Here is a 14,789-nt window from a genome sequence, read left to right as displayed (position 1 = left end):
TGAGCTACGTATTGTCGTATGTTGACATGATTATGTAGACATGATGGCATATGTGTTTTTCTGTTTTATCGACAGTATAACAAATCATGTTAATTTGTCATGCCTACATAATCATGTCAACAAATTGCAGTCGATAATTGCTGAGGTCAAAGACGTCACATGTGTGCCGTAGAAACATCTCATGTTGACTAGTTTAAAAAATGCTTACATAAATAAAAAAGAGAAGATTCAGAAGAAAAATATTTTGAGAATGAAATTAAATTGTTTTTCAGCTGCATCATATACAGACATGATTTTTATCCGTTTTAAAGCAGAATTCCAATTTTCTCCTGACTTGATATAATGTTAGTCGATTTTTATATCATCTCTGATCGTTTTTTTTAAAAAAATGTTCTGTCTGGTCCCATTCCACATTATGATCCTTGTAAAGTATTTGTTCCGTATATTAGCACAAGAGTCTTGTAAAGACTTCTGATTGGTCAAAAGTTTAAATTCATCCAAAGAATCTTTGTGTAATGGAAACTGATGGCAAATTATGGAAAGAAGAAGCATGCTTGCAAAACATGGCGTTTTGAGTTGTTGAGAGAGACTATGAAATGAAAAGTTTAGATAAAGGTTTAAAAATTTATAGAAATAGGAATGGCTGGAGTGAAAAGTTGATGGAAATTTAGTTGGTCATTTTATAAAAAAACTGAACACTAGGGGTAGGGGACTGGCAGTTTGTGACCTCTGCAAGAAAGATCTGAATTCGGTAATCACGGTTGGAAGAGTTTGGAACATCACCTACAAAAGAATCTTGAAGCTCAAAAGGCATCTGGAAAAACTTCAATTAATTAAGAAGAAAGATTTCTTGCATGAGAGAAAAGATGTAGCCCTGTCAGAATATGCGTACTGCATGTCGCCAATACAAGCACCAGCTTGAAAGAAAGAAAAGGCTGTCATTGAGAAGGGGAAAAAACAATTGCACATTTAGCCCAAAAAGAAGGATAAATAAATCTTTGCCAAAGCCGCAAAAAGAGCTTGACTGGTATATCAGCAGGTTGTGTCCACTGGAGAAAAAGACAAGTGAATGTATGGAATTATTTGTATATAGTTGATGTACTTGGGTGTTAAAGATTTGTTATGAAAATAGAGATGTATAATATGTTTGTTGCAAAAAAATTGACAAATTATTGTGACTTAATTACAAGGTGAACACTGAAATGCACATGAAATAACTTCAGCATCAATAGTATTGGAGAACAAATTCATGTGACAATAAATATTGTGAAATTATTCAAGTTGAACATTTTTGGTAAGTTTATTAGTTTTTTGAATGATTATTTTGTTTTATATTATGACCATTAAGTTGCACCAGGAGCAGTTTTTTATGTCTGGGCTGGGGGTCTTTGGCCTCTTGGCTCCCCATCCCCCAATCAGGGGCACTGCTCTTTGAGACCCCATTGGGGGAGGATCCCCAAACCCTCCTTAAAATATTTTCAGCTTTTTATTTATTTATGTAAAACCAAAATCCTGTCTGCATATGACACATTTAAGTTTCTGTTCACACTTATGCTAATTGGATTATTAAGATTGTCATAAAAGGAGCTAGTAGTACTGCGATTATATAATCAGATGAGTACCTGACTGTGTGGATTAGTGTGGCTAGAAATCGGCCAACACTCAACTTGGGGACCGCTCCGGTGGCATGAGTGGTTAGAGCGTCTGTTTCAGATGCGGGAGGTCATGGGTTCAATCCCACACCGAGTCATACCAAAGACTTATAAAAATGCTGGGCGTTCAGTATTAAGAGGTTAATATTAGGACTGGTCTGCCTGGTGTCAGGATAATGTGACTGGGTGGGACATGATGCTGCTTGTCTGTGGCATTGCAGACATCGTAGCAATATGACTGAAAAATTGTTAAAGCTGTGTTAAAAATCCAAATCACATCACATCATATCAATTTGGAAATTACATGAAAATGATTAATCCACTCTGCTTATGGTATCTAGAGGAACATTTTAACCAGACAACTGTTTGTCACTGGAAAAAATATAAAAAATTCATTGCAGAGTGCAATAAAGAATACTTTGACTGGGTGGAAGATGAGTGTAATTCATAATCTTTATAACATTTCCATTTTGTTTTCAATTTTTTGGTTCAGCATATGGTACTATGAATTGTCCTGTTTTAGCATAATAACTTGTTTCAGTCGTACAGCTGAAATTTTTTCATACAGTTAATTAAATGCAAAATTCACAATTATAAACATTCCAGTCATAAGAATTGTTTTTTGTCTTATGCAATATTAAATATAGTTTTCATTTGATAATCTTTTTTTGACTAGTTGTACATTTGTATTATTATTTAACATATATTTTTAAGTAACTTTATTTTCTTTTATGTACAGTTTGATTGCAGTTTGTTGAACTTAGGTTTATTCATGTTTATTTTCGGTGTAATTCAGCATGCCCATTGTGTCGGGACGGGTTGTTATGCCACCACTGTTATGGTTGGGGTGGGGTGCTCCCAATATTCTATTTAAATTATTGTAGAAATCCCACCCAGGCTTGATTTTGGTTGGAAGTTAAAATAGTGAAAGATAGATGTAAAGCTCCAAACCCCCAGTCAGCAATGCCGATGGTTAAATGACTGAATATACAAAAATGTGAAATTAAATGAATAACAATTTAATGATTCTGACTGCTTTGCTAGTCTCACTTCTGTCTCGCTCTTAGAGTCTCAGGACTCAGCTGAACCATAAGTTCTGTCCCCCCTAAAGTTTCCTGTGAAAACACAAGAATGGTACAATATTTTCCTTAGCCCTCTCATCTCACATTGCACCTGCCTCATCATCAGATAATGGCTATTAAATTTCTTTGGTACTCATACATTCTTGTATGGTAAAACAACATTATAATAAAGCACCGTATAAATTATGTCTCATACATATATCAATAAATTGCATCACATCAGTACATAGGAGCCCCAAGTGTCCAAGTGCTTATCATTACAGATTACTGCCATCTTACCTCTGTCTGCGGCGGTTCGATTCTCGGATTCAGCCAGTGTGGGTATGTGAGAAAGCTTGCCAGTAGCTTCTCGTGGCCTATCATGTGCTGAAAAATGGCATTAACCCCACAACAACAACAACAACGGTACATATTCCTAATCACATTATACTAAGCAATATCACAGCAATCAGACACATTTCTTTACATTACGACTCATACAAAGTACACAAATATTCAAATATCCATGCAGCTATTATTAACTAATCTTACACACTTCAGCCATTTTCCAAATTCACAGTTCAAGCATGTGTAAATTCTAACATATCACATGAATAAATGCACTAGTTTACTATGAAGCAACCTATTTGCTAATTACAAAATTAATTCTGACCTTAAGCTAACAATCTACATAATTCTCTACATAATACTCAAACTCATTTCTCAAATACGCATGTAAATTAAACACTACAAAGCTAATTATACATACTAATGATCCAAGTAATTAAGTATACATACTACACATAACTACAATTACAATGCCGTAATATTCTGCAAAAATCGAGCAAACAAATTACTGACCTTTGCAAAACTTTGTCTTTCCTTAGAATCTCCTAAGTTTTACTGCCAAATTACATGTGGCTTTGTCGGATTAACCCTATATTGCTCAGCAATCTTCCTAGGCGAGACCAAATTTTTGCTTGCTAGTTAAAAGTTATGATTCGGATCAAAATTGTTATCACAATTCCCATTAAGTGTCACTCAGACCAGATTCAATCAAACTTAGCGAACAATTATTTATAGTGTTGTCACTTTCTGTATTTGTGGGGACAGATTTAGAACATGCCCTATTCCCTCATGGTTTCCTTTGATCTTAGGACAAAGCTGTAACACATAGGTGGGAAGTTGCGCTAACGCATGTGCTGATTTGAGATGCAGGGTCTTCCCTCTGGTCAGGGTAACTTTGTGTTACAGATTAACTTTAGCCTACGGCAACGTTTAGACATCAAAACATGTCTTGTGATAATACCTTAGTTTATACACAACTTATGAACTTGGGCTGAGCAAACTTGACACCCATTTTAATCCTGCTCCAGTATACTCTTGAGCAGCTTCCCTATGTATCCCCCAAGTATATCCTGTTGATTGTTGCTCGAAAATGGAAATGACATTGAAAGCAGAAGATTTGCATGCAAATGAGAATTAAATGGCTACTGATCTGCTCTATTTTTAAAAAAAATGTTCACACTGTCCCAACATCCTTGTAGAAAATTAGCCAGTATCAAAATAATTTCAGTAGTTAGTATGTCCTACTTTAGTTATACCTGTGAGGAGCCTTCCATATATCTATTCACCTTCATAGAAAATCAAAATAGTATTGAGAGCAGATGACATAAAAGCAAGGTAACCAATTTTTGTTGTCATATAACAGTATTGGTTACGCTATCTTAAGATGTCTAAAATTAACCTTAAAAGTGTTTAGATTGGCCAGTAGCATCATACCAACAGCTTAGTAATAAGTCATATGCTATTTCAAATATAAACTTTTAGCCCCCTGTCTCCCCCACCCATTACAATCATGATACTGTACACTATTTATGTGACTTGAAATGTTGTAGATTTATGTTGACGTAAACTCAAGAATGGTTTCATATTGTAAAAATATGTAAGACTGTACTTGATACCATGTTTACATACATGTCCTTGAAATGACGGAGTGAATCAATATTTACAAACCCTAACTTCATATTCTCACAGGGACTTGAACTGTAAAAATATGCCATAAATTAAAGAATTTATATACACTATACAGGAGTACAATATTACTCAGGAAACAATTAAAATAATAATAATATTAAAAGTAATAATAATAGTAATAATAGTAAATAATAATAATAATAAAAATAATAATAATCATCATCATCATCAATAACTGATCTATTTTTTTTCACATGGAAAAATTGTGCATTGAGAGACAAATTTGTTAAAATGACAAAATGCTCAGAAAGTTATTTGGTTTGGTGCTTTGTGGTACAGCAATACAAGTGGGTTATTTAGTACTGAGGCAGTCTAATTACAGTGCTTTGCCTGGGACATACCATGGTAGCTGACCCAGGCTTCGGTCCAATGGTAGGATTCCATCTAGCACCCTTTTCAGGTGTGAGTTTGGCATGCTGATAATTGAGTCACTGTGCAGGTTTCCTTCAGGCGAAGGAAGCAAATGATAATCAGACAGATTTAACTGTATATATACCAATTCTTAATTGTGTGTCGGAAGTATGGAAATTTATTAAAACAAATTCTGTTGACTGGTTGCACCTACATGTTTAAGTAAAAATTACGCTGGGCTTATGGTCTACTCAGAATGATTTTCTAGATGGAGAGTTAGGGAGGATGCCATTACAGATGAAAACACATATATAATGCTTAACTGACAATGCAAGCTGACAGCTGTCCTGGAAAATAAATTGGGCATTGCCAGGTTAGGATTTATGATTAAATAGCCTGGTGTATGGGGATGTGTAGAAGTGTAGATTAGTCAAGCTTTTGGGACATAAAAGTTTTGTTTTCTTTATCTATGTCAAACAAGGTCTAGCAGATCAGTTTATCCCCAGTTGGCAATCTAAATTATGTCCCCAGTTGGCAATCTTAAATCTGTCCCCAGTTGGCAATCTAAAATCTGTCCCCAGTTGGCAATCTTAAATTTCTCCCCAGTTGGCAATCTAAAATCTGTCCCCAGTTGGCAGTCTAAAATCTGAGACTCTTCATCAGTGATACAATTTAAAAAAATTCTCTTTAGAATTAGCGATGGGCACTTATACTTTACATATTGAGTCGAGATGTATCACACCACAACCTGTGGCAACTACAATAAGGAAAATGTATTTTTTATTTGTTTGTAGTGTGCTGGAAAATACAATGTAAAAGTTATTTGCTTTAAGAAAGAAGTATATGAACTTATATTTCTGGAAAGGTTAATGAAAATCGGAAGTATCTTTTATTTTGCCATCAACCAATCACCTGCTCGCTCCACAGCACCCGAATTCCTAATCTGAAATGTTTGTCTCAAATATGATGTAAAAGGATAAAAGTTAAGACTCATTTATCTTTTATATCTTCTGGACCTTTTCAAAACCTCGTTATTGCTACTTTTCCTACATGGAAGGTCATATCAGCATTGTCTAAAATAGTAACTTTTGATGTCCAGTTGGTCCTAAATGAAAATGGTGCTGATTTGAAATCCAATATGGCCATGACAGCCTTGTTATTGCTACTAATCATCATATCAACCAAAAATCGACTTCTTACGATGTCCAGTTTTGGTCCTAAATTTAAATGGTGCTGATCTGATATCCAATATTACAAATCTTGTTCTCATGACTCTACGTGAACAGAACGTCCTGTTGATGTGGGGTTTTCCCAAAAGACTTATAATTATGTCCCAATGGTTTTGAATAAAGTGAAGCCAATTTGACATCCAATATGGCCACCACACAGCAGCCTTTTTGAAGATCTTTTTATTGCTAGTTCTCCTGAATATATGATTATATCATTATGAGGTTTTCAATAGAAGATTTCTTATTATGTCTAGTTGGTCTCAAATGAAAATGGTGCCAATCTGACATACAATGTAGTCAACACAGGAATTTTGAGATGTTGTTATTTCCACTCCTATCTTGAAAATATTGTCATCTCAACTCCTCCAAAAAGGATGGTTATATCAACATGCAGTTTTAACCAATAGCTTTTTTTACGATATATAGGTTATCCTCAATGAAAATGGTATCAATTGTACTGCCAATCTGGCTGTTGCAACAGCTGTCTTAAAAGTCTTGTAGTAATACTACCCCCCAGAATGGATGATCATTATGACAGGGTTTTTCACCAAAAGACTTCTAATGATGTCTCAGCCTGTGTCTGAAGTGTTGTAAATGGTGCCAGTCTGACATCAATATATACACCACAGCAGGTAATTTGAAAATTGTGTTACTGTGGAAGAATATCATAGATGTTGTCAACCATCAACAATTAAAAGAAAATAATGATCTTAATTCCTGGAAACCTTTTGCACCTAGTAATTCAGTCAGTCCTTCATCAAATACAGGACTGTGAACAGCCTATGCTCAACAATGTGAAAGAAATCCAGGGTTCCAGATCAGTGCTTCTCTTAACTGTTTAAAATGAATAAGATTAAAATCCTACAGAAGGCAAGTTATTTTGGTGTAAAATTCACGTCACAAATGGAGGCATTACCCATTGCTCGACTTTTTAAAGATAATATATCTTAGAAATTTAGGAAGTGTAAATAGCCAAGCAGAACTAGCAATTTTTTTTTATGACATGTACATTAGAAGTAAGGCCAAACTGTGAGCTGTCAAAACAAAATAAACCTCCATTACTTGACATGTCAGAATAATGGGGAGGGGGTAGCAGCATTTTTAACACATTTAAGGTTCTCAATAGATTTAAAAACAGAAGAGTCATTTGACCCTTGACACGAAATTATCAAGAATCAAAATAAAAAATCTATCATTTGTGTTTGAGTCATGAGTTAATAGAAGGGATAGTTCTTTTTTTGGAGCAGACCGATGGTAAAATTGTATGCAACTTTAGAAGATTTATTCGTCTCCTCCTCAGAATCTCTACAATCTTTATGTTGCATGGAGTACGAGGGTCAGAATGATTATCTCCGGCAGGTTGTTTATGAGCCATAGACACCAAAATATACTTTTTGAACCATTTTGTGATTAATTTGAGCCAGTTTTTGACAATATATATATTAGAGCACTAGACAAGGCAGCTCAACCATGGTTGTAATTCTACTGGTGGTAGATTACTAGACAAGGCTGCTCAGCCTGGGTGTAATTCTACTAGTGGTAGATCACTAGACAAGGCAACTCAGCCTGGGTGTAATTCTACTAGTGTTAGAACACTAGACAAGGCACGTCAGCCTGGGTGTAATTCTAGTGGTTGATACTAGACAAGGCAGCTCAGCCTGGGTGTAATTCTACTGGTGGTAGATCACTAGACAAGGCACGTCAGCCTGGGTGTAATTCTAGTGGTTGATACTTGACAAGGCAGCTCAGCCTGGGTGTAATTCTATTGGTGGTAGATCACTAGACAAGGCAGTTCAGCCTGGGTGTAGTTCTAGTGGTTGATACTAGACAAGGCAGCTCAGCCTGGGTGTAATTCTACTGGTGGTAGATCACTAGACAAGGCAGTTCAGCCTGGCTGTAATTCTACTAGTGGTAGAGCACTAGACAAGGCTGCTCAGCCTGGGTGTAATTCTACTGGTGGTAGATCACTAAACAAGGCTGCTCAGCCTGGGTGTAATTCTAGTAGTTACTACTAGACAAGGCAGCTCAGCCTGGGTGTAATTATACTAGTGGTAGATCACTAGACAAGGCAGCTCAGCCTGGGTGTAATTCTAGTAGTTGATACTAACCAAGGCAGCTCAGCCTGTGTGTAATTCTACTAGTGGTAGATCACTAGACAAGGCTGCTCAGCCTGGGTGTAATTCTACTAGTGGTAGATCACTAGAAAAGGCAACTCAGCCTGTGTGTAATTCTACTAGTGTTAGAACACTAAACAAGGCAGCTCTGCCTGGCTGTAATTCTACTAGTGGTAGATCACTAGACAATGCTGCTCAGCCTGGGTGTAATTCTACTAGTGGTAGATCACTAGACAAGGCAACTCAGCCTGGGTGTAATTCTACTAGTGTTAGAACACTAGACAAGGCAACTCAGCCTGGCTGTAATTCTACTGGTGGTAGATCACTAGACAATGTAATTCTACTGGTAGAGGATGGAGTGTTGCAATTTGTTAGTTTCCATCTCTGAATTTTAAAATGTCATGATTTGCATTAGGATGATTTTTTTTTATGTTTTAGCAAATTGCATTTATTAACTTTGCAGTTTCTGAGCCATGTTGGCTTAAATGTCTAATTCTACATAGCTGTCATTATCATTGATAGGCTCTACACACCATTAGTTGCAAACAGCAAGGCTTAGTCTTTAACCTGGAAGGCAAATAGCATTTGTGTAGACTTTCTGTCTGAGATAATTGAATTTCTTAGACCATCCTGGAAATGCCTGTTCAATTTGATTAACATGCATTTGATTCATTGTTTGGGTTTTGGCATGGATGTAATGCAGTTGATAAAGAATGTTGAATTTAATGGAATTCAAGTTTAAATTGAATCTCCTGGAGATAAGGCATGAAAATTCCTTGTGACACTAGCAATATGCTGATCTCTAGAGTTGCAGGTTGAGTCCTTTTAATTTGTTGTCTGCATTGATTGATATCATATTCACTGCCAGTTGTAGGTTGAGTCCTTTTAATTTGTTGTCTGCATTGATTGATATCATATTCACTGCCAGTTGTAGGTTATTGCTAACACAGTCATCCTTCTTTGTAAAATCCTTAGTATTCCAATCTACCTCTTTATAATTTCCCTAAAAATTCTGCCATCCTTTATAAAGTCTGTCAATTCTGTTGTCGTTATAAAGTCCCTCAGAATTCAGCTGTCCCTCATTTACAGAAAGTATCTCAGAATTCCGTTGTCCCTCTTTATAAAGTCCCTTAGACTTCTGCCATCCCTCATTAGAAAGTCCCTCAGAATTCTCCTGTCCTGTCTTTAAAAAGTTTCAGAATATCTGCAGTTCCTCTTTATAAAGTCCCTCATAATTCTGCTGCCTGTCTTCATAAAGTCCCTGAAAATTCTGTTGCCCCTCATTTTAAAATCCCTCATTATTCTGCTGTCCTTTCAGTGAAGGTATGGCACTTGATTTCTTACGTTTGGTTGTGTTATTTCATAATATATTTCACTTGGATTTAATTTGATGGCTGTTGAGAAATATGATTATACAGCATGAGAGTGTGACGGATTCAGCTGTTAATTGTATATTGCTTCCACGTCTGTATCTGTCCTAGACAAGATTTTCTTTGCATGAGGAAATTGCAGTATTCCTTCTATTTTTAAGATAACACTGTAATACTTTACGGATTTTAAGGAAGGTATAACATTGGTAATAAGACTTTTTAAATCATCCATGCAATGCAAAGCAAGGGCTTGGTGACCTAGATGAGTGGTGCCTCTTATCAGTTGGAGCAGCAAATGGTTGAATTAGGCCAATAAAATTTTTAGTTTTTTTTAATTAAATATTTTATATGTGTGTGTATGTATGTGTATATATATATATATATATATATATATATATATATATATATATATATATATATATATATATATATATATATATATATATATACACACACACACACACACACATACACACACAATGTACAAAGTGCTTCAAGCAATGGGCAAAACCATGCAGCTCAACTAGAGGCACAAATCAATATTGAAATTTTTTTCCTCCAGGAGAAAAAACTGCTAGGGTTGGCACCAAAAGACAAGGATGGTCGGCTGACTAGAAACAGGTTCTTTTGTCCTTAGAATCACAGGCATTTAGCAGGTAGTCTGTTTGGAGGTACTTTTGTTATCAAGGATGAGAAATGTCAGATGAAAAGATGACAAGTCTCAGTCTGTCTGCAATCTGTATAGTATAAATACAACCTACTACATTGACATATGAAATGATACACCCTACTAATGACAGTCTTTTTAATAGTGAGAAGGGCTTCAAGTTGAAATGTGTATTGATGATGTATCGTGGCTGTGTACTGCAATATGTGTCAGTATGCAGCACAGGTGTATCTATTCACCCCTACTGTCTGCCATGGTACAGTCTGATCAAGTGCAGGAGGTAAATGCTTTTAATGACCAGGTAGTCTTGTGACTAGGTGCTTGATCATGGCAGTTGATCTAGAAGTCAAGCATTTATTTATCAAATTGACCTTTATTAATACTAATGAATGTTACAGGTTTCCTTATGCTCATAGTAAATTGACTAGTTGTGATTTTTGTGTGGTAGCTTATTTCTAAGGGGTGTGGTCATGATATTTAGTTGGAATTTGTGCAGTCATAAATCCAGGAGAAACACTGCTACCTGAGTGTAATTAATCATACACATACCTTAGGTTTAATGATTTCTGTCATAATAATAAATGTTGGGATGAATATACATATTTCTGTCCAATAGAAGTATGAACTTGCATAATTGTTTTTCACATTTACTGGTTTAACAGGAATCAAAGCAAGCAGGATAATTAGATTAAAATAAATCATTTTGTTGTAGCCTCAGTGGCATTGCACAGGTCATTGTTTCCACCTTTCTTAAGTTAGTCAACACTTTTATGTGACCAGTGTTGGTTGGTTGATTTTGTTGTGTGAGTTTTAGCACCATTTTTCAGCACATGATAGACTATATGTGGTGGCTAATATATTTGGTGGAGGAAGAAGTCAGGAAGACCCCTGGGAGAAACCACCAATCTTGGGGAAGCTACTGGCTAACTTTCTCACACACCCATGTTGGCCGAGTTGAGACTCAGATCCAGATGGACATTGGTGAGTTGTTTCTGATCTGACCACTTGGCCACCTGGGGTCCCTCACCTGTCTAAAATGCAAATTTTGTTTTTTAAATTAAAGCCAGATACTTCAAGGTATACCAACATTATAATGGTGGATAGTTTACCAATCAGTAAAGATACTTCATTGTTCAACAATGTTTTTTGTATGAATGATATTCATAATGATATTAATAATGATATTCATAATGATAATCCCAAAGTTTAATATTATTAATTTGTATATTATTCTTTTAGAAGCTTCGAGGCAAATGCTTAAGTTTAAAAAAAATAAAATTGGTGTATGATTGGGATAAGCTGATATCAAAGACTGTTTCATCACCTATGAAACATGAAAGTGTTGGTCCATGCTCTTCCATGCACATTGCTTTCCATTTTTATTTCTTGGGAGAAAACAAGTCATAACTATTTGACAAATTTAGTCATGATATCGCTTTGAATATCCATTAGCAAGCAGTGATGAAGCACTGAAAATTGATCACTTTCTGATAGCAAACAGAACTTGAATCATCCAGTATGGCAAAATTTGTCCTTCAAAGATATCAGATCTAATTTTTATCTATTTTCAAAGTGTTGCTAAAATTATTGATAGTTATCTCTTATGTGACTAGAGGATGACATCATCCTTGGTCGACTGTCATGGTAGCAAAGTCACTTAATGCCTGTTTACTTGGCATGATATTGTCAGTATTGTTACATGTGATGTTCAAACCAACAGAACATTTAAAACATTGCACTTTTATGACTCATGTCAGTAGCATTATAGGGGAATGGTATTATAAAGAGTAGGCACTATATTGAAGTCTAAAATGTAAGGGCACACACTATTATAAATAGTTGGCACTCTACTCAGGTCTGTAAAATAAAAGGACACCTTGTTATCATGAGTCAGCACTGTTACCTGTGTCTGTTAAATGTACAGGCATACAGTATTATTATAAACAGTGTACCCGAGTCTATAAAATGTAAGGGCACACTGTGTTATAAAGACTAAGTACTGTATCTGTGTCTAAAATGTAAGGGCACACTGTGTTATAAAGACTAAGTACTGTATCTGTGTCTAAAATATAAGGGCACACTGTGTTATCAAGACTAGGTACTGTATCTGTGTCTAAAATGTAAGGGCACACTGTGTTATAAAGACTAGGTACTGTATCTGTGTCTAAAATGTAAGGGCACACTGTGTTATAAAGACTAGGCACTGTATCTGTGTCTAAAATGTAAGGGCACACTGTGTTATGAAGACTAAGTACTGCATCTGCGTCTAAAATGTAAGGGCACACTGTGTTATGAAGACTAAGTACTGCATCTGCGTCTAAAATGTAAGGGCACACTGTGTTATGAAGACTAGGTACTGTATCTGTGTCTAAAATGTAAGGGCACACTGTGTTATAAAGACTAGGTACTGTATCTGTGTCTAAAATGTAAGGGCACACTGTGTTATGAAGACTAGGTACTGTATCTGTGTCTAAAATGTAAGGGCACACTGTGTTATGAAGACTAAGTACTGTATCTGTGTCTAAAATGTAAGGGCACACTGTGTTATGAAGACTAAGTACTGTATCTGTGTCTAAAATGTAAGGGCACACTGTGTTATGAAGACTAAGTACTGTATCTGTGTCTAAAATGTAAGGGCACACTGTGTTATGAAGACTAAGTACTGTATCTGTGTCTAAACTGTAAGGGCACACTGTGTTATCAAGACCATGTACTGTATCTGTGTCTAAAATATAAGGGCACAGTGTGTTATGAAGACTAAGTACTGTATCTGTGTCTAAAATGTAAGGGCACACTGTGTTATAAAGACTAAGTACTGTATCTGTGTCTAAAATGTAAGGGCACACTGTGTTATCAAGACTAAGTATTGTATCTGTGTCTAAAATGTAAGGGCACACTGTGTTATCAAGACTAAGTACTGTATCTGTGTCAAAAATGTAAGGGCACACTGTTATCAAGACTAAGTACTGTATCTGTGTCTAAACTGTAAGGGCACACTGTGTTATAAAGACCATGTACTGTATCTGTGTCTAAACTGTAAGGGCACACTGTGTTATAAAGACCATGTACTGTATCTGTGTCTAAACTGTAAGGGCACACTGTGTTATCAAGACTAAGTACTGTATCTGTGTCTAAACTGTAAGGGCACACTGTGTTATAAAGACCATGTACTGTATCTGTGTCTGAAATGTAAGGGCACAATGTGTTATCAAGACTAAATACTGTATCTGTGTCTAAAATGTAAGGGCACACTGTGTTATGAAGACTAAGTACTGTATCTGTGTCTAAACTGTTAGGGCACACTGTATTATAAAGAGTAATCAATGTATCTATGTCTGTCAAGTGCAGTGACACAGTATATTATAAAGAGTAATCAATGTACCCATGTCTGTCAAATGCAAGGGCACACTGTATTATAAAGAGTTATCAGTGTACCCATGTCTGTAAAATGCAGTGACACAGTATATTATAAAGAGTAATCAATGTACCCATATCTGTCAAATGCAAGGGCACACTGTATTATAAAGAGCAATCAATGTACCCATGTCTGTAAAATGCAGTGACACAGTATATTATAAAGAGTGATCAGTGTACCCTTGTCTCTCAAATGCAAGGGCACACTGTATTATAAAGAGTAATCAATGTACCTATGTATGTCAAATGCAGTGACACCGTATATTATAAAGAGCAAGCAATGTACCCATGTCTGTCAAATGCAGTGACACAGTATATTATAAAGAGTAATCAATGTACCCATGTCTGTAAAATGCAGTCACACAGTATATTATAAAGAGTAATCAATGTACCCATGTCTGTAAAATGCAGTCACACAGTATATTATAAAGAGTAATCAATGTACCCATGTCTGTAAAATGCAGTGGCACAGTATATTATAAAGAGCAAGCAATGTACCTGTCTCAGGAAAATATAAGGGAACACTGTATTATAAAGAATAAATACTGTTCCAGAGTCTGTAAAATGCAAGGGAACACTGTGTTATAAAGAATAAGTAATCTACCAGAGTCTGTAAAATGCAAGGGCACACTGTGTTATAAAGAGTAAGTACTGTACCAGAGTCTGTAAAATGCAAGGGAACACTGTGTTATAAAGAATAAGTAATGTACCAGAGTCTGTAAAATGCAAGGGCACACTGTGTTATAAAGAGTAAGCTATGTTCCTGAGTTGGCTAAATATGAGGGCACACTGTTATCCAGACTAAGCACTGTACCAGAATCTAGAAAATAAAAATCAATTTGGTGGTTCACTTGCCTATTGTATATAGGTCACTTGTACGATTTAATTGCACCA

General features: G+C 35.8%; 1 protein-coding gene across 7 annotated transcripts in view; it reads left to right on the top strand.

Annotated features, from left to right (window-relative positions):
* Window positions 1-14,789, top strand: part of LOC149781024 (partitioning defective 3 homolog) — a 146,875-nt gene that overhangs the window by 22,822 nt on the left and 109,264 nt on the right. The gene's annotated exons all lie outside the window — the stretch shown is intronic.

This window comes from Sinohyriopsis cumingii, chromosome 16 (assembly GCF_028554795.1).
Source record: "Sinohyriopsis cumingii isolate HCF-2022 chromosome 16, ASM2855479v2, whole genome shotgun sequence".
Taxonomy (NCBI): domain Eukaryota; kingdom Metazoa; phylum Mollusca; class Bivalvia; order Unionida; family Unionidae; genus Sinohyriopsis; species Sinohyriopsis cumingii.
Note: the sequence above shows the minus strand (reverse complement) of the source record. Positions and strands in the feature narration are given on the sequence as shown.